Source organism: Mytilus californianus, unplaced genomic scaffold (assembly GCF_021869535.1).
Source record: "Mytilus californianus isolate M0D057914Y unplaced genomic scaffold, xbMytCali1.0.p SCAF_3, whole genome shotgun sequence".
Lineage (NCBI taxonomy): Eukaryota > Metazoa > Mollusca > Bivalvia > Mytilida > Mytilidae > Mytilus > Mytilus californianus.
Genome location: NW_026262679.1, coordinates 20,589,562 through 20,610,885, shown reverse-complemented (window position 1 = coordinate 20,610,885; position 21,324 = coordinate 20,589,562). Strand labels below are relative to the sequence as shown.

General features: G+C 31.3%; 1 long non-coding RNA gene across 1 annotated transcript in view; it reads right to left on the bottom strand.

Moving 5' to 3' along the window:
• LOC127734096 (uncharacterized) overlaps nt 1–21,324 on the bottom strand; it is a 53,482-nt gene that overhangs the window by 27,555 nt on the left and 4,603 nt on the right. Inside the window, exon 2 of the long non-coding RNA XR_007997420.1 lies at nt 15,787–15,907. This is a non-coding gene — a long non-coding RNA (uncharacterized LOC127734096). The remainder of the gene's footprint in view (nt 1–15,786; nt 15,908–21,324) is intronic.

Sequence of the window (21,324 nt, the reverse complement as noted above, 5' to 3'; positions counted from 1 at the left end):
GTTCTGCAGTTACCTTACCATCAATTTTTTGAAGAAACCGATATAAAAAATAAATATATATACAACAATATACATGAAAATATATATAATGAAATAAATCAACCAATCTTACTATTAGGTGCGGAACCATAGCTCTTAATTGGGTCCTTACGATATATTATAAAGACTCAAGAGCTACAGTTCCACAGCTACCTTACCATCAATTCTTTGAAGAAACCTATTTAAAAAATAAATATATATACAACAATATACATGAAAATATATAAAATGAAATAAATCAACTAATCTTACTATTAGGGGCGGAACCATAGCCCTTAATTAGGTCCTTATGATATATTATAAAGATCTAAGAGCTACGGTTCCGCAGCTATCTTACCATCAATTCTTTGAAGAAACCTATATAAAAAATAAATATATATACAACCATATACACATGAAAATATATAAAATGAAATAAATCAACCAATCTTACTCTTAGGTGCGGAACCATAGCTCTTTAATAATTAGGTCCTTATGATATATTATAAAGACTTAAGAGCTACGGTTCCACAGCTACCTTACCATCAATTCTTTGAGGAAACCTATATAAAAAATAAATATGTATACAACAATATCCATGAAAATATATAAAATGAAAATAATCAACCAATCTTACTATTAGATGTGGAACCATAGCTCTTAATTAGGTCCTTATGATATATTATAAAGACTTAAGAGCTACGGTTCCGCAGCTACCTTACCATCAATTCTTTGAAGAAACCTATTTAAAAAATAAATATATATACAACCATATACACATGAAAATATAAAAAATGAAAAAAATCAACCAATCTTAATTAGGTGCGGATCCATAGCTCTTAATTAGGTCCTTATGATATATTATAAAGACCTAAGCGCTATGGTTCTGCAGTTACCTAACCATCAATTCTTTGAAGAAACCTATATAAAAAATAAATATATATACAACAATATACATGAAAATATATATAAAATGAAATAAATCAACGTTTCCTACTATTAGGTGCGGAACCATAGCTCTTAATTAGGTCCTTATGATATATTATAAAGACCTAAGAGCTACAGTTCCACAGCTACCTTACCATCAATTCTTTGAAGAAACCTATATAAAAAATAAATATATATACAACAATATACATAAAAATATATAAAATGAAATAAGTCAACCAATCTTACTATTAGGTGCAGAACCATAGCTCTTAATTAGGTCCTTATGATATATTACAAAGACCTAAGAGCTACGGTTCCGCAGCTACCTTACCATCAATTCTTTGAAGAAACCTATATAAAAAATAAATATATATACAACAATATACATAAAAATATATAAAATTAAATAAATCAACTAATCTTACTATTAGGGGCGGAACCATAGCTCTTAATTAGGTCCTTATGGTATATTATAAAGACCTAAAAGCTACCGTTCCGCAGCTATCTTACCATCAATTCTTTGAAGAAACCTATATAAAAAATAAATATATATACAACCATATACACATGAAAATGTATAAAATGAAATAAATCAACCAATCTTACTATTAGGTGGGGAACCATAGCTCTTAATTAGGTCCTTATGATATATTATAAAGACTTAAGAGCTACAGTTCCACAGCTACCTTACCATCAATTCTTTGAAGAAACCTATATAAAAAATAAATATATATACAACAATATACATGAAAATATATAAAATGAAATAAATCAACTAATCTTACTATTAGGTGCGGAACCATAGCTCTTAATTAGGTCCTTATGATATATTATAAAGACCTAAGAGCTACGGTTCCGCAGCTACCTTACCATCAATTCTTTGAAGAAACCTATATAAAAAATAAATATATATACAACCATACACACATGAAAATATATAAAATGAAATAAATCAACCAATCTTACTATTAGGTGCGGAACCATAGCTCTTAATTAGGTCCTTATGATATATTATAAAGACTTAAGAGCTACGGTTCCACAGCTACCTTACCATCAATTCTTTGAAGAAACCTATATAAAAAATAAATATATATACAACAATATCCATGAAAATATATAAAATGAAAATAATCAACCAATCTTACTATTAGGTGCGGAACCATAGCTCTAAATTAGGTCCTTATGATATATTATAAAGACTTAAGAGCTAGGGTTCCGCAGTTACCTTACCATCAATTCTTTGAAGAAACCTATTTAAAAAATAAATATATATACAACCATATACACATGAAAATATAAAAAATTTGTAAGGGTTCCGCGGAACCCAGTGTCTCGCCTACTTTTGGTGTTAATCGCAGGCTCAACAAAAATGAGGAAAAAAATTAATAAAAATATTCCTCTCTATACTATCTTTTGATTGTAAGTAGCTTCTGTCCAAGTTTGGTAAAATCCAGGATAATTTATGAATCTAATAAATGTTTTAAAAACTTAAACTGCAGAATGTATGTAATGTTGACTGGAAGAAAAACTAAGTCCATTTATAAGTAAAATACAGAAAAAATGGAACAAAATTTTATCAAAATTTCCTTCTAGATACTAGCTTTTGATCATAAACAAGCTTCTGTCCAAGTGTGGTACAAATCCAGGATAGTTTAAGAAAGTTGTTAAAATTTTAAAAACTTTAACCACAGAGTGAATGTAATGTTAACTGGCAGAAAACTAAGTCCATTTATAAGTAAAATACAGAAAAAATGGAATTTTTTTTTTACAAAATTTACTTCTGGATACTATCTTATGATCATAAACAAGCTTCTTTCCAAGTTTGGTAGAAATCCGGGATAGTTTAAGAAAGTTATTAAAATTTCAAAAACTTTAACCACAGAGTGAATGTAATGTTTCCTGGCAGAAAAACTAAGTCCACTTATAAGTAAAATACGGAAAAAATGGAATTTTTTTTTCACAAAATTTACATTTGAATATAATCTTATGATCATAAACAAGCTTCTGTCCAAGTTTGGTAGAAATCTAGGATAGTTTAAGAAAGTTATTAAAATTTCAAAAACTTTAACCACAGAGTGAATATTTGTGGACGCCGCCGACGACGACGACGCCGACGGAATGTAGGATTGCTATGTCTCGCTTTTTCGACAAAAGTCGAAGGCTCGACAAAAATGAAATAAATCCACCAATCTTACTATTAGGTGCGGAACCATAGCTCTTAATTAGGTCCTTATGATATATCATAAAGACCTAAGAGCTACAGTTCTGCAGCTACCTTACCATCAATTCTTTGAAGAAACCAATATAAAAAATAAATCAACCAATCTTACTATTAGGTGCGGAACCATAGCTCTTAATTAGGTCCTTATGATATATTATAAAAACTTAGAGCTACGGTTCCACAGCTACCTTACCATCAATTCTTTGAAGAAACCTATATAAAAAATAAATATATATACAACAATATCCATGAAAATATATAAAATGAAAATAATCAACCAATCTTACTATTAGGTGCAGAACCGTAGCTCTTAATTAGGTCCTTATGATATATTGTAAAGACCTAAGAGCTACGGTTCCACAGCTACCTTACCATCAATTCTTTGAAGAAACCTATATAAAAAATAAATATATAGACAACAATATCCATGAAAATATATAAAATGAAATAAATCCACCAATCTTACTATTAGGTGCGGAACCATAGCTCTTATTTAGGTCTTTAAAGACCTAAGAGCTACGGTTCTGCAGCTACCTTACCATCATTTCTTTGAAGAAACCTATATAAAAAATAAATATATATACAACAATATACATAATGAAATTAATCAACCAATCTTACTATTAGGTGCGGAACCATAGCTCTTAATTAGGTCCTTATGATATATTATAAAGACTTAAGAGCTACGGTTCCACAGCTACCTTACCATCAATTCTTTGAAGAAATCTATATAAAAAATAAATATATATACAACAATATACATGAAAATATATAAAATGAAATAAATCAACTAATCTTACTATTAGGTGCGGAACCTTAGCTCTTAATTAGGTCCTTATGATATATTATAAAGACCTAAGAGCTATGGTTCCGCAGCTACCTTACCATCAATTCTTTGAAGAAACCTATATAAAAAATAAATATATATACAACCATATACACATGAAAATATATAAAATGAAATAAATCAACCAATCTTACAATTAGGTGCGGAACCATAGCTCTTAATTAGGTCCTTATGATATATTATAAAGACCTAAGAGCTACCGTTCCACAGCTACCTTACCATCAATTCTTTGAAGAAACCTATATAAAAAATAAATATATATACAACAATATACATGAAAATATATATAAAATGAAATAAATCAACCAATCTTACTATATGGTGCGGAACCATAGCTCTTAATTAGGTCCTTATGATATATTATAAAGACTTAAGAGCTTATTGTAACGGTTCCACAGCTACCTTACCATTAATTCTTTGAAGAAACCTATATAAAAAATAAATATATATACAACAATATCCATGAAAATATATAAAATGAAAATAATCAACCAATCTTACAATTAGTTGCGGAACCATAGCTCTTAATTAGGTCCTTATGATATATTATAAAGACCTAAGAGCTACCGTTCCGCAGTTACCGTACCATCAATTCTTTGAAGAAACCTATTTAAAAAACAAGAAATGATTGTAACAGGATGCTGTTACGAAGTCTCCCAAACGAAGCTCCCATAATCGTAATTCCCAGGGTCGCCTGACATTGTGTAAAGTCCAGTGAAAATTGGTTAGGTCCAATAAAGTTATATGCATTAGTGATGCCTGGGGACTAACCCTGTATATCATTCAAATCATCTTGGCATGACAAACCAGAATATATATGGTTTAGGGGTGGGGATCTCAACCATTTACAAGATATTAGAACTTTCTCAAATGGCTGGGGGTCGGGATGACCCCTGGGGACTAACCCTGTATATCATTCAAACCATCTTAGCATGACAAACCAGAATATATATGGTTTAGGGGTGGTGATCTTGACCACTTACAAGATATAAGAACTTTCTTAAATGGCAGGGGGTGGGGTGACCCCTGGGGACTAACCCTGTATTTCATTTGATGTGCTTTATCATGACAAACCAGAATATATATGGTTTAGGGGTGGGGATCTCGACCATTTACAAGATATTAGAACTTTCTCAAATGGCAGGGGGTCGGGATGACCCCTGAGGACTAACCCTGTATATCATTCAAACCATCTAAGCATGACAAACCAGAATATATATGGTTTAGGGTGGAGATCTTGACCACTTACAAGATATTAGAACTTTCTTAAATGGCATGGGGTGGGGTTGACCCCTGGGGACTAACCCTGTATTACATTTGATGTGCTTTATCATGACAAACCAGAATATATATGGTTTAGGGGTGGGGATCTCGACCATTTACAAGATATTAGAACTTTCTCAAATGGCAGGGGGTCAGAATGACCCCTGGGGACTAACCCTGTATATCATTCAAACCATCTTAGCATGACAAACCAGAATATATATGGTTTAGGGGTGGGGATCTTGACCACTTACAAGATATTAGAACTTTTTTAAATGGCATGGGGTGGGGGTGACCCCTGGGGACTAACCCTGTATTACATTTGATGTGCTTTATCATGACAAACCAGAATATATATGGTTTAGGGGCGGGGATCTCGACCATTTACAAGATATTAGAACTTTCTCAAATGGCAGGGGTCGGGATGACCCCTGGGGACTAACCCTGTATATCATTCAAACCATCTTAGCATAACAAACCAGAATATATATGGTTTAGGGGTGGGGATCTCGACCATTTACAAGATATTAAAACTTTCTCAAATGGCAGGGGGTCGGGATGACCCCTGGGGACTAACCCTGTATATCATTCAAACCATCTTAGCATGACAAACCAAAATATATATGGTTTAGGGGTATTAGAACTTGTTTAAATGGCAGGGGGTGGGGGTGACCCCTGGGGACTAACCCTGTATTTCATTAAATGGGCTTTATCATTTAGAACATTTTCAATTAAAAAGATTGTGTCTATCACAAACGGTTTTCAATTTATACTCATTTGAAAATCTTTTTAAATAAAATCCCATAGGGTTCTATAGTAAAACCCTCTTTTCTTTTTGCTCCTCAAAGTACCCCTTTATAAACCCCATTGCACAAACAAAACCCTGATTGCACCACTAGACATGTTAGTCTTACATATTGTGAAACCCTAAGTTAATCTGACAAGCGGTTTTGGAGAACGGGTGCGGACAAGTTCAAATTTAAAAGCGGCGGAAGAGGAAGAAGAAGAAGAAGAAGAATAATAATAATAATAAGAACTGAGCAAAAACAATAAGTCTTCCCAAACTTCGTTTGGGAGACCTAATAAATATACCTACAACCATATACACATGAAAATATATAAAATGAAATAAATCAACCAATCTTACTATTAGGTGTGGAACCATAGCTCTTAACGTAGATGGGGTGTCTAAATTATAATCCATAGAATTTTTTAATAATTTGCCAAAATGTAGTTTATATCAAGCTTTTTTTAAACAAGAGTGCACACGCTGAAATGTCTCGCCTTCTTTACTTATCATTGATATTATGTTGATAGTCCTAAATATAAAGCTTTATTACAACTGTCACATAAACTTAACATTAACCAAGTAAACTAAACATTGACCAATGAACCATGAAAATGAGGTCAAGGTCAGATGAACCATGCTAGGCAGGCATGTACAGCTAACAATTCTTCCATACAACAAATATAGTTGACCTATTGCTTATAGTTTAAGAAAAACAGACGAAAACACAAAAACTTAACACTGAGCAATGAACCTTGAAAATGAGGTCAAGGTCAAATAAGACCTGCGTGACTGACATATAGATCATAAAATATTTCCATACACCAAATATAGTTGACCTATTGCATATAGTATTAGAAAAAAAGACCAAAACTCAAAAACTTAACTTTGACCACTGAACCATGAAAATGAGGTCAAGGTAAGATGACACCTGCCAGCTAGACATGTACACCTTACAATCATTCCATACACCAAATATAGCTGACCTATTGCATGCAGTATTAGAAAGAAAGACCAAAACTCAAAAACTTAACTTTGACCACTGAACCATGAAAATGAGGTCAAGGTCAGATGACACCTGCCAGCTAGACATGTACACCTTACAATCATTCCATACACCAAATATAGTAGACCTATTGCATACAGTATAAGAAAAACAGACCAAAACACAAAAACTTAACTATAACCACTGAACCATGAAAATGAGGTCAAGGTCAGATGACACCTGCCAGTTGGACATGTACACCTTACAGTCCTTCCATACACCGAATATACTAGACCTATTGCTTATAGTATCTGAGATATGGACTTGACCACGAAAACTTAACCTTGTTCACTGATCCATGAAATGAGGTCGAGGTCAAGTGAAAACTGTCTGACGGGCATGAGGACCTTGCAAGGTACGCACATACCAAATATAGTTATCCTATTACTTATAATAAGAGAGAATTTAACATTGCAAAAAATCTGAACTTTTTTTTCAAGTAGTCACTGAACCATGAAAATGAGGTCAAGGACATTGGACATGTGACTGACGGAAACTTCGTAACATGAGGCATCCATATACAAAGTATGAAGCATCCAGGTCTTCCATCTTCTAAAATATAAAGCTTTTAAGAAGTTAGCTAACGCCGCCGCCGCCGCCGCCGCCGGATCGCTATCCCTATGTCGAGCTTTCTGCGACAAAAGTCGCAGGCTCGACAAAAAATGATAAAAAGAATGGGTCACGGGGCTTATTTTCACGCTACAGGTTGTTCAAAATTAACAGATTTTGTATAGATTATGCATGGAAAACCCAATTTTCTGCCATAAAACGAAAACTACACCATAGAATTTTGAGATAAAATATGAGAAGATAGCTTTAATAGTATGCTTTCAGATAAGAAAAAGAAAAAATGGGGTCACCGGACACGTTTTCTTGCTGCATAATAAAATAGGTAAATTCCTAACACATTCTATTGTAAAAGTACCTTTATCTGAATTATCTGCCCTTACATTTGAGTTGCCTCCCCTTATGTGGCAAAGTTGGAAAAAATTGAATCAAACAAAAGTTTTCTGTTTTTTTGTAAAATACAACCATAAATATGATAAAACATGTCATTTTCTATATTGAAATGAAAATTCTTACACATGAATTACCTACTACTCTCAAAATTTGCACATTCTATTAAAGATCTCGACCGATTGTTTTCAGGTATTAAAAAATCCAAGATGGAGGAAGACACCCTATCTACCTTAATTAGGTCCTTATGATATATTATAAAGACCTAAGAGCTACTGTTCCACAGCTACCTTACCATCAATTCTTTGAAGAAACCTATATAAAAAATAAATATATATACAACAATATCCATGAAAATATATAAAATGAAAATAATCAACCAATCTTACTATAAGGTGCAGAACCGTAGCTCTTAATTAGGTCCTTATGATATATTGTAAAGACCTAAGAGCTATGGTTCCACAGCTACCTTACCATCAATTCTTTGAAGAAACCTATATAAAAAATAAATATATATACAACAATATACATGAAAATATATAAAATGAAATAAATCAACCAATCTTACTATTAGGTGCGGAACCATAGCTCTTAATTAGGTCCTTATGATATATTATAAAGACCTAAGAGCTACGGTTCCACAGCTACCCTACCATTAATTCTTTGAAGAAACCTATATAAAAAATAAATATATATACAACAATATACATGAAAATATAAAAAATGAAATAAATCCACCAATCTTACTATTAGGTGCAGAACCATAGCTCTTAATTAGGTCCTTATGATATATCATAAAGACCTAAGAGCTACAGTTCTGCAGCTACCTTACCATCAATTCTTTGAAGAAACCTATATAAAAAAATAAATCAACCAATCTTACTATTAGGTGCGGAACCATAGCTCTTAATTAGGTCCTTATGATATATTATAAAGACTTAGAGCTACGGTTCCACAGCTACCTTACCATCAATTCTTTGAAGAAACCTATATAAAAAATAAATATATATACAACAATATCCATGAAAATATATAAAATGAAAATAATCAACCAATCTTACTATTAGGTGCAGAACCGTAGCTCTTAATTAGGTCCTTATGATATATTGTAAAGACCTAAGAGCTACGGTTCCACAGCTACCTTACCATAATTTCTTTGAAGAAACCTATATAAAAAATAAATATATATACAACAATATACATGAAAATATATAAAATAAAATAAATCAACCAATCTTACTATATGGTGCAGAACCATAGCTCTTAATTAGGTCCTTATGATATATTATAAAGACCTAAGAGCTACGGTTCCACAGCTACCTTACCATTAATTCTTTGAAGAAACCTATATAAAAAATAAATATATAGACAACAATATCCATGAAAATATATAAAATGAAATAAATCCACCAATCTTACTATTAGGTGCGGAACCATAGCTCTTAATTAGGTCCTTATGATATATCATAAAGACCTAAGAGCTACAGTTCTGCAGCTACCTTACCATCAATTCTTTGAAGAAACCTATATAAAAAATAAATATATATATACAACAATATACATAATGAAATAAATCAACCAATCTTACTATTAGGTGCGGAACCATAGCTCTTAATTAGGTCCTTATGATATATCATAAAGACCTAAGAGCTACGGTTCTGCAGCTACCTTACCATCAATTCTTTGAAGAAACCTATATAAAGAATAAATATATATACAACAATATACATAATGAAATAAATCAACCAATCTTACTATTAGGTGCAGAACCATAGCTCTTAATTAGGTCCTTATGATATATTATAAAGACTTATGAGCTACGGTTCCACAGCTACCTTACCGTCAATTCTTTGAAGAAATCTATATAAAAAATAAATATATATACAACAATATACATGAAAATATATAAAATGAAATAAATCAACTAATCTTACTATTAGGTGCGGAACCATAGCTCTTAATTAGGTCCTTATGATATATTATAAAGACCTAAGAGCTACACTTCCACAGCTACCTTACCATTAATTCTTTGAAGAAACCTATATAAAAAATAAATATATAGACAACAATATCCATGAAAATATATAAAATGAAATAAATCCACCAATCTTACTATTAGGTGCGGAACCATAGCTCTTAATTAGGTCCTTATGATATATCATAAAGACCTAAGAGCTACAGTTCTGCAGCAACCTTACCATCAATTCTTTGAAGAAACCTATATAAAAAATAAATCAACCAATCTTACTATTAGGTGCGGAACCATAGCTCTTAATTAGGTCCTTATGATATATTATAAAGACTTAGAGCTACGGTTCCACAGTTACCTTACCATCAATTCTTTGAAGAAACCTATATAAAAAATAAATATATATACAACAATATCCATGAAAATATATAAAATGAAAATAATCAACCAATCTTACTATTAGGTGCAGAACCGTAGCTCTTAATTAGGTCCTTATGATATATTGTAAAGACCTAAGAGATACAGTTCCACAGCTACCTTACCATCAATTCTTTGAAGAAACCTATATAAAAAATAAATATATATACAACAATATACATGAAAATATATAAAATGAAATAAATCAACCAATCTTACTATATGGTGCAGAACCATAGCTCTTAATTAGGTCCTTATGATATATTATAAACACCTAAGAGCTACGGTTCCACAGCTACCTTACCATTAATTCTTTGAAGAAACCTATATAAAAAATAAATATATAGACAACAATATCCATGAAAATATATAAAATGAAATAAATCCACCAATCTTACTATTAGGTGCGGAACCATAGCTCTTATTTAGGTCTTAATGATATATCATAAAGACCTAACAGCTACGGTTCTGCAGCTACCTTTCCATCAATTTTTTGAAGAAACCTATATAAAAAATAAATATATATACAACAATATACATAATGAAATTAATCAACCAATCTTACTATTAGGTGCGGAACCATAGCTCTTAATTAGGTCCTTATGATATATTATAAAGACTTAGAGCTACGGTTCCACAGTTACCTTACCATCAATTCTTTGAAGAAACCTATATAAAAAATAAATATATATACAACAATATCCATGAAAATATATAAAATGAAAATAATCAACCAATCTTTCTATTAGGTGCAGAACCGTAGCTCTTAATTAGGTCCTTATGATATATTGTAAAGACCTAAGAGCTACGGTTCCACAGCTACCTTACCATCAATTCTTTGAAGAAACCTATATAAAAAATAAATATATATACAACAATATACATGAAAATATATAAAATGAAATAAATCAACCAATCTTACTATATGGTGCAGAACCATAGCTCTTTAAAATTAGGTCCTTATGATATATTATAAACACCTAAGAGCTACAGTTCCACAGCTACCTTACCATCAATTCTTTGAAGAAATCTATATAAAAAATAAATATATATACAACAATATACATGAAAATATATAAAATGAAATAAATCAACTAATCTTACTATTAGGTGCGGAACCTTAGCTCTTAATTAGGTCCTTATGATATATTATAAAGACCTAAGAGCTATGGTTCTGCAGCTACCTTACCATCAATTCTTTGAAGAAACCTATATAAAAAATAAATATATATACAACTATATACACATGAAAATATATAAAATGAAATAAATCAACCAATCTTACTATTAGGTGCAGAACCGTAGCTCTTTATTAGGTTCTTATGATATATCATAAAGACCTAAGAGCTACGGTTCCGCAGCTACCTTACCATCAATTCTTTGAAGAAACCTATATAAACTAGAGGCTCTAAAGAGCCTGTGTCGCTCACCTTGGTCTATGTGCATATTAAACAAAGGACATAGATGGATTCATGACAAAATTGTGTTTTGGTGATGGTGATGTGTTTGTAGATCTTCCTTTACTGAACATTCTTGCTGCTTACAATTATCTCTATCTATAATGAACTTGGCCCAGTAGTTACAGTGGAAAATATTTTGTAAAAATTTACAAAAATTTACAAAATTTATGAAAATTGTAAAAAATTGAATATAAAGGGCAATAACTCCTTAAGGGGTCAATTGACAATTTTCGTCATGTTGACTTATTTGTAGATCTTACTTAGCTGTACATTATTGCTGTTTACAGTTTATCTCTATCTATAATAATATTTAAGATAATAACCAAAAGCTGCAAAATTTTCTTAAAATTACCAATTCAGGGGCAGCAACCCAACAACGTGTTGCCTGATTGGTCTGAAAATTTCAGGGCAGATAGATCTTGACCTAATGAACAATTTTATCCTCGTCAGATTTGCTCTAAATGCTTTGGTTTCAGAGATATGAGCCAAAAACTGCATTTTACCCTATGTACTATTTTTTAGCCATGTCGGCCATCTTGGTTCGCGGGCGGGGTCATCGGACACATTTTTTAAACTAGATACCCTAATGATGATTGTGGACAAGTTTGGTTAAATTTGTCTAAGTAGTTTCAGAGGAGAAGATTTTTGTAAAAGATTACAAAAATTTACGAAAAATGGTTAAAAATTGACAATAAAGGGCAATAACTCCTTAAGGGGTCAACTGACCATTTTGGTCAATTGACTTATTTGTAGATCTTACTTTGCTGAACATTATTTGCTGTCCGATTCATCTGAAAATTTCAGGGCAGATAGATCTTGACCTGATAAACAATTTTACCCCATGTCAGATTTGCTCTAAATGCTTTGGTTTCAGAGATATAAGCCAAAATCTACATTTTACCCCTATGTTCTATTTTTAGCCATGGCGGCCATCTTGGTTGGTTGGCCGGGTCACCGGACACATTTTTTAAACTAGATACCCCAATGATGATTGTGGCCAAGTTTGGTTAAATTTGGCCAAGTAGTTTCAGAGGAGAAGATTTTTGTAAAAGTTAACGACGACGGACGACGGACGCCAAGTGATGAGAAAAGCTCACTTGGCCTTTTGGGCCAGGTGAGCTAAAAATAAATATATATACAACCATATACACATGAAAATATATAAAATGAAATAAATCAACCAATCTTACTATTAGGTGCGGAACCATAGCTCTTAATCAGGTCCTTATGATATATTATAAAGACTTAAGAGCTACGGTTCCACAGCTACCTTACCATTAATTCTTTGAAGAAACCTATATAAAAAATAAATATATATATACAACAATATCCATGAAAATATATAAAATGAAAAAAATCAACCAATCTTACTATTAGGTGCGGAACTGTAGTTCTTAATTAGGTCCTTATGATATATTATAAAGACCTAAGAGCTACGGTTCCGCAGCTACCTTACCATCAATTCTTTGAAGAAACCTATATAAAAAATAAATATATATACAACAATATACATGAAAATATATAAAATGAAATAAATCCACCAATCTTACTATTAGGTGCGGAACCATAGCACTTAATTAGGTCCTTATGATATATTGTAAAGACCTAAGAGCTACAGTTCCGTAGCTACCTTACCATCAATTCTTTGAAGAAACCTACATTAAAAATAAATATATATACAACAATATACATGAAAATATATGAGGAATGATAACAGAAAAGAGTCATGCCCACTGACCTGAAGGAAATTTAATATTTTATGAATTAGATTAGGGATCTCTCAAAGAATTCAAGTAGGAAAATAGGTGATGAGGTATGAGGTGAGATACCTTCCCTCTATATAATATATATCAGTGATCGCTGTGGATAGTAAACTTGAAATTGACAGAAAATAGCAACTACAAATTATTTTTAGTATATTTATGTTCATACAACAGAAAAACGCAAAAATAATTGAAATTAATAGAAAACAAAAAAATAAGAGATTCTGGAAAAAAGGGGGAGTGTTAAAAATAAATTGTCCTGTCCCAAGTACCTAATAGGCAAATAGACTCCAAGAAAAAAAATTATAGTACCCTATTGCATAATTTTTAACCAACAAAAAAATACTCACCACATATAATTATAGATGAGGTTTCTGCCGTAACCCTTTGGTAACTACAAAGATAGCTGTTTCACTGTACACATTGCTTGCTCTTCAAGGTCATTGAATACTGTTCTTCTCTGTTCAGTTGTTCGGTTCCTCTAAAATATCAGATAAGTATAAAATATTTGAAAGGATGGAAACTTAAAACTTTATTTTATTTATAGACTTCTTTATAAAATGTTTATTTAATCTAAGACATTCATATAAAAATAAGGAGATGTGGTATGATGAGACATTACTGTCCACCAAAGTTCAAATGAAGTAGATGCAAGTCATTATACTGGCAACTGTACGGCCTTCAACAATGAAATAAACCTAAATAATATGGTCTGGTTTAAAAGGCCCTAAGACACTAAAAATATGAAACAATTCAATTGAGAAAACTAACAGCCTAATTTATAAACAGTTTACATAAAAACAAATATGACAAAAATGAACCAAGGACAACCACTGAACTTTCAGGCTCCTGACTTGTGACAGGCACATAAAGAATGAAATGTGTCGGGGTTAAACATGCATGTTTGTAAGTGTTCAACACTCCCCCTAACCTGGGACAGAGGTGTAACAGTACAACATCAAACTATAAAAATCAGTTGAAAAAGGCTTTACCCATCAGATGGATTATTACAGTAACAAATAGAAATACATCTAACAAAAACGGGTACTTATACATCCCAAAAGCAAAAAGGCACAAAGTACAGATCTGCGAGTACTCGCAGTTACTGACAGCTAGTTCAAAGCCAATAACAACTAATAAAAAACATATCATAGGGAACATGTGTACTTAAGTTTCAAGTTCAACTTCATCAAAAACTACCTTGACCAAAAACTTTAACCTGAAGCAGACGAACGAACAGACAGACGAACGAAAGAACCGACAGACGAATAACCGACAGATGAACGAACCGACAGACAAATGAACGAACAGACTAATGAATGGACAAACGAACAGACCCACAGACCGAAAAACATTATACCCATAAATGGGCATAAAAATCATGTATCTAAGGCTTAAATATCAATCAGTTCACATCCAACATCCAATGGATTAAGGGTAAAGACGTCAATAATAGTCAGAGAAAAACATGACCTTGTGCAATGCCAAACTATAGGTATTGACAGATTGTAGAACCGTGAAAGTACACGTGTAATATTTAGTATGGTTTTAATTCATTGATGACAAAATCAATATTTACACCAATAAAAACAATATTCAAAGATTTATTTACACTGTTGAATAGGTAACCTTTTAGAATAAGTTTATTTAAAGGATTGATAAGTGTAACCCAGATTGTTTATGTTTTCTTTAGTACAAAAAATTCTCCTTTAATCAATGTCATATTTCAATCAATTTCTAATATATCTATCTCAACAAGAATAACAACACATCCAATATATAATATTAATATTATTCTGTAAAACTTAAACCATAAAACATTTCTTTGCATGTAAATATCATTAAGTAAGATTAAGGTTATTGTTCCGTGACCTATTGCGGTTCATATGGATGTAGATGTAGATGGCTATAAATTATATAATACATTGGCAAATATTTGTAAATACTGAATATCAGCTCATAACTAAAGCAAAGAAACAGACAGATATTATTATGTTGAAAAGATATGTTATAATTTATATCTGATTAATCTTTTTAGCTACAAGTATCCAAAAGGTAAAAATAACAGGGTTTGTAAAAGTTTTTTTGTTTTTTTTTAAACTATTATACCTGTATACACTGTGTCTACCATTGTTGAAAGTCTATATAATGGAGTTGTAAGAATGTCTGGCTATCCTAAATGCATTTGAATACAAAGTTAGACGACTGTAAGTTCATAGTACTCCAAAAACTGAAAAGAAACATTTTATATTAAAACAGGTCATAAAAATTTTCACATACCGGTAGACTAGAACAATCTACTTGCTGATGAGAGAAGTCAAACTCACTGCAATACATTTGGATTTTCATTAAGTCAAATGACCCTAGAAATATTAATAAATATAAGGTTTTCAGATCCAGGATTTTGAAAAGGGGGGGCCCATAAATGTAGCTCCATAAGGGGAAGGGCACCCCCTTAAATCAGCCTCTGCTTTTGCAAAACTTGTAAATTTGTAGACATGTACGGACATTTGGAAGAGTGTTTAATATATAAACTAATGTGAAGAAACTGTAGTAGTCACCATTTTGTTTCACATCCAACCTTATTATGCATGAAAATTTTGTGAAATCTTTTTGATTCTATAAAAGTAATTTTCTAGAATTAAAAGCTTTCAAATCCCAAAGAGATCGCATTGAAGCAAATAATTATAACTAATTAATACCTTAAACTCCTCATAAACCTCTTTAGTGTACCAACAAAATTCTAAGGAAATAATCCATGTCTTTATTCAAGGAATTAAAGATCAAACTTATAATTTGGAGTCAAATTCTAACCTTTTGATCACATGATCATACAGGAAATAAAACTGTTCACTCACATCTACTCACTTCACACTTGAGTAACTGGCTGTGTACAAAAATAATTTAACCTGACAAAGGTATTTCACCAAATTATGTAACAGAATTTTGTTCAGATAATAAAACATTCCCCTAAAGGGAAAAATTTTAATATAAGTTGTACAACTTTGCCCCCAGCATGATAGCTTAGTAAAAAACAGTACAGGGGTGTGTAACAGGACACTTTGTATGAAGATACACAGACTCTTTTTATGAATAAGTCACTGGTGCATTCATTGAGTTCACTTTTATCTTTTATCACTTTATCCTTAAGGTACACCTTGTGACCTAATTACCTTGATTTATAAATATAATTTATCAGGTTGGGAACAACCCTCCAAATGAGGGATATCCCTTAAATGAAGGACTGTCCCCAGACAAGGGGTAATTTTGCTGTTGTAGAAAAGAAAAAAGAAAATCTTAGCTTTTTTAACTTAAAAGTGGAAAAATTCATTATTTTTGGAACAACTTTTCTAAAAAAGGGGTCCACTTATTTTTAATAATAAAGAAGATATACATTCAAGTCCATCAATATTAATTACTTCCGGTTCCGGACAAACTATGATAAACAATTCCTAAATATAGAAGGACAAAAGTTAAGGGAATGGTTCCAAGTAATATATAAAGACTCCTTATATTGATAACATCCACCACAACAGCCAATTATCACCATCCTGCCCATTATCTACATTCTTTGACCCAAAACTTGTCAAGTCATTGTAAAAACTAACAATAATATGACATCTTAATTTTTGACGATCTACCTAAAATTGCCATTGAGAGTGTTACTCAATCCAATCTTTGGATGCCCGACACTGAATTTATTAAGTATAAGTTGCCTGATCAACCAAAACCTCCAACAGGCATTGCTATCAAGGCACCTTTTGAAAAACTTTATCACGATTTGTACAGGCCAGCTGCGTGTATGGTAGCATTCTAAGTTGAATCAAAAGATCGGTTTCTGCTTTGGATAAAAACTTTTGCTTTTCGCTACCATTCCCTATTTGGGGCTCTTGACAACTATACTAGTGCAAGTGGACAAACAAAAAAATACTAAAGAGGGCAACATAGGTGTCAGAAATAAATACTGACTCAAACAAACTATATATACTTACATTTCATTTATATATAATTAATATATATCCAACAACCTTTCTCATAACAGTTCAAGGAACACATTATTTATCATGGGCAAAAACAGAGTTCCAATATCTTTAATCAATTGGTGAACACAATAGTCTTCTTGATTCATCAAACACAGAATACACTTTCTTCACAACACAATTAGACCAAAGTGAGACAAAACCTATGAAAATGTCAACCCTTAGAATTGTAACGCCAAGAACACGATACTGTGATAAATAAACTATCTACTGAAAATATTCTTGCATCATTGCAACTATTAGAGAGTAAACTATGTGAAGTGTCAAACACCTGTGCAGGCTTAAAAGATGACAACCCTACAGATAACAATAACTATGATAGCAAAATGTCAGATCTAAATCAAAATCTTGATGACCTGAAAGAAAATCAACAAAAATTAGAAAAAGAGCTTCTTGTGTTATCATTTAATCAGATGAAGAAACAATTTGTAAGTTCAGCAGTCCTTGACAAGAAACTTGTAGACTTTGAAAAGTCAATTTTGACAAAAATAAATTTACAAAGAAACGAAGTTATACTTACACTGTCACATTAAAGGAAAATTCTGACTTAAGAAAGTGTTGACAAATTTGGATCGAGTCGTCAAACTCAAAACTATGAACACAAAACGAGGCTCTTGAGGTGCAAAATCGGTTTTTAAACAAGAAACTATCTGATCTTGAAAAACAACTTCCTGAGATCAATAACATTTACCTGAAATTGAATACAAGGCAACCATAAGCACACACAACCGATTTACAGGGCTTACAACACAAAATGATGACATGACAGATATAAGTGAAAAAAATCAGAGATGAACAAAAAGTAAAGAAAGATGATGATAACAGTTCATGAAAAAATCAGAGATGAACAAAAGGTAAAGAAAGATGATGATAATTTTAACAGTATTCCTAAAGAAAAAACATACAGGTATGCTCAAGATCTAGAAATAATTATTGACTCTCATGGAAAGTCTATTGTCCTCAAAACTGTACAGAAACATACAATCCAAAATCAAGGTTCTTGGACCAGGAATGAAGAATATAAAAGGTGCAGGGGAGACTATTCTTTAAACAACCAACAAAGACACCAGACATATTGTATTAGGTGTGGGAAGCAATGACTTGAGTATTTAAACAACTACTGTATGTGTAAATGGAATGAAAAACCTTATAGAAAACACAAAAAACAGTCATACTCGTTCCCACATACATGTTTTACCAACATTTGATCGTGTGAAACAGCCCCATTTCAACAAAAAAGCAAAAGAATTCAATGAAGAAATAAAGAAATATTGCGAAAATCAATCAGATGTTAAATTCATTTTGAACAGTGACATAAGTGGTATTAACACGTCCATTTTTCAAGAGGATGGCATTTATTTTAATCAATCAGGCAAAAATGCCTCGTCGGAATCTTAAAAAACACATTTGAACCCAGTATTTAGACTTAAACCTTGTAATGAGTACAAAACTTCTATTTCTACAAGTAAAACACAAAACGGAAACTTAAAACATAAACCACTACCATGGTTGACAAAACAATGACAATCAGTCTTACAGGCAAAACTACATGTACAATGAAAACCAAAACCCCTATAACTAATATACCGGTAGTCAACAATATCATAACGCTAACAAAAAATGAAATGAACCTTAACTTCTCAGTAGACTCAGTGAGTAGACTAATATTGAACTTGCACAATAATTCAGCTATAGATTTAACTGAAAAGCTATATAGTACAGTACATTTAGCCATATACTTTAATTAAGGCCAATTAGAATAATAAGCATTTATTATAGTTATTTTTATTTTTGTACAAAAATCACAATAGTATGTTTTAATTTTTTATTTATGTTGCTTGCAAATGTCATTAATTACATGTATATTGTAGTATACACTCTTTAAAAGTATAGCACTATTACATACATATTGCTATCAATGTTTTATGATACATAAAATTAGCACACATCTCATGAAACAGAAAAATTTAGATTTACTTCCCTTGTCCCATGTTTGAAACTCATTATTGTGTTTTAAGTTAAAGTAAAAGAAACTTATATATTTATATATTATTTTGATAACTAAATGAAATAGAAAATATACACATTACACATATATATCAATGACTTATATGTCCCTGCATATATTAACAAAAAAGATCTGTAAAGTAATAATAATGGAGTTATTTCCCTTTCCCCGTGTCCTTTGTAAATAGATTTTTGACTTACTATATGAATATTGCCTATTGGAATATCCATGGTTTAAATGAAGATAAATTTCAGGATGATTTGTTTATTGAAAATGTTTGTAAATATGATATAGTTTTTTTTTGCTGAAACTATGTAATTTCTGAAATAAAACAGAACAACTTCTCAATATAGTTAAAAATAGATGGAACTTTCCTCAATTTAGAGAAAGACATATTTTTATGTTTTACTTACATCAAACCATATAATAATAAGGATTTTCTGAATTGACATTCACAAAAATGGAAAATGATATTTCTTTTTTTCTATCTTAAGGTGAGGTGATTTTAAGCGGTGATTTTAATGCACGCACAGGTGGGGTTAAATGACTTTATTCAAAATGATGGTGTTAATGACAATTTTACAGACTGTCCAGTACCTGAAGATTATACACCTGATTTACCTTTAGAGAGAAATCAATTAGATCAAAAAAACAATTTACATGGGAATCTACTAGTTGATATTTGTAAGTCCTCTCAAGTGAGAATTGTGAACGGAAGATTTCTTGGTGACTCACTTGGCTACTTTACATTTTGTAATAGTAATGGTAAGAAGAGCACAGTAGATTATATGCTGACATCATAGAATTTATTTTATACCATCAATAACTTTATGGTAAAACCACCTACTGATCTATCAGATCATTGTTTAATAGCATTGAATATTTTTAATTTTAAACACCCTAAAGAAATAAAGAAGGAAGAACTATGGTTCCTTCCTGGTACTTTTAATTGGACCGATCAGAGCAAGGACATTTATATTGACCCTTTATTAGAAGAAAATCGTGTATAAGACATTCTATCTTTAAACAAACTAATTGACAATAATAGTTTTAATGATACTGACTTCTTATTGACCAAAACTAATGAAATGTATTTAGAAGCCACAAAAAAATCAGTTTCTTTCAAAGCAAATTTTAAAAAATCCATCATACTGTACAATAAACTTAAAAATAAACTAGAAAAGGTTTTTTTCAATCCTTGATAAAACAAATAAATGATAATATAAATCCAAAGAACACCAAAGAATTTTGGGGTAGCATTAATAATTACAAAAAAAAAGAACAATAACTGTGAACCTGCTATTTCTGCCAAAGAATGGGAGATTCATTATAAAAATTTACTAAATGCTTCAAGTGAAAATGATAAAACTGATACTAATCAAAATATAGAGAACAAAGACCATAACTGTACTAATACATGCCTTAATGTCCCTATTACATGTAAAGAAATCAAAGACAGTGCATTAAGAAGTTAAAAAAGGGAAAATCTGGAGGTCCTAATCTGATAATTAATGAGTTTCTAAAGGTAGGGTCAAACACTTTAGTTTTACTTCTGACAAAACTTTTTAATAAGATACTTAATTCAGAAAAATATCCCAA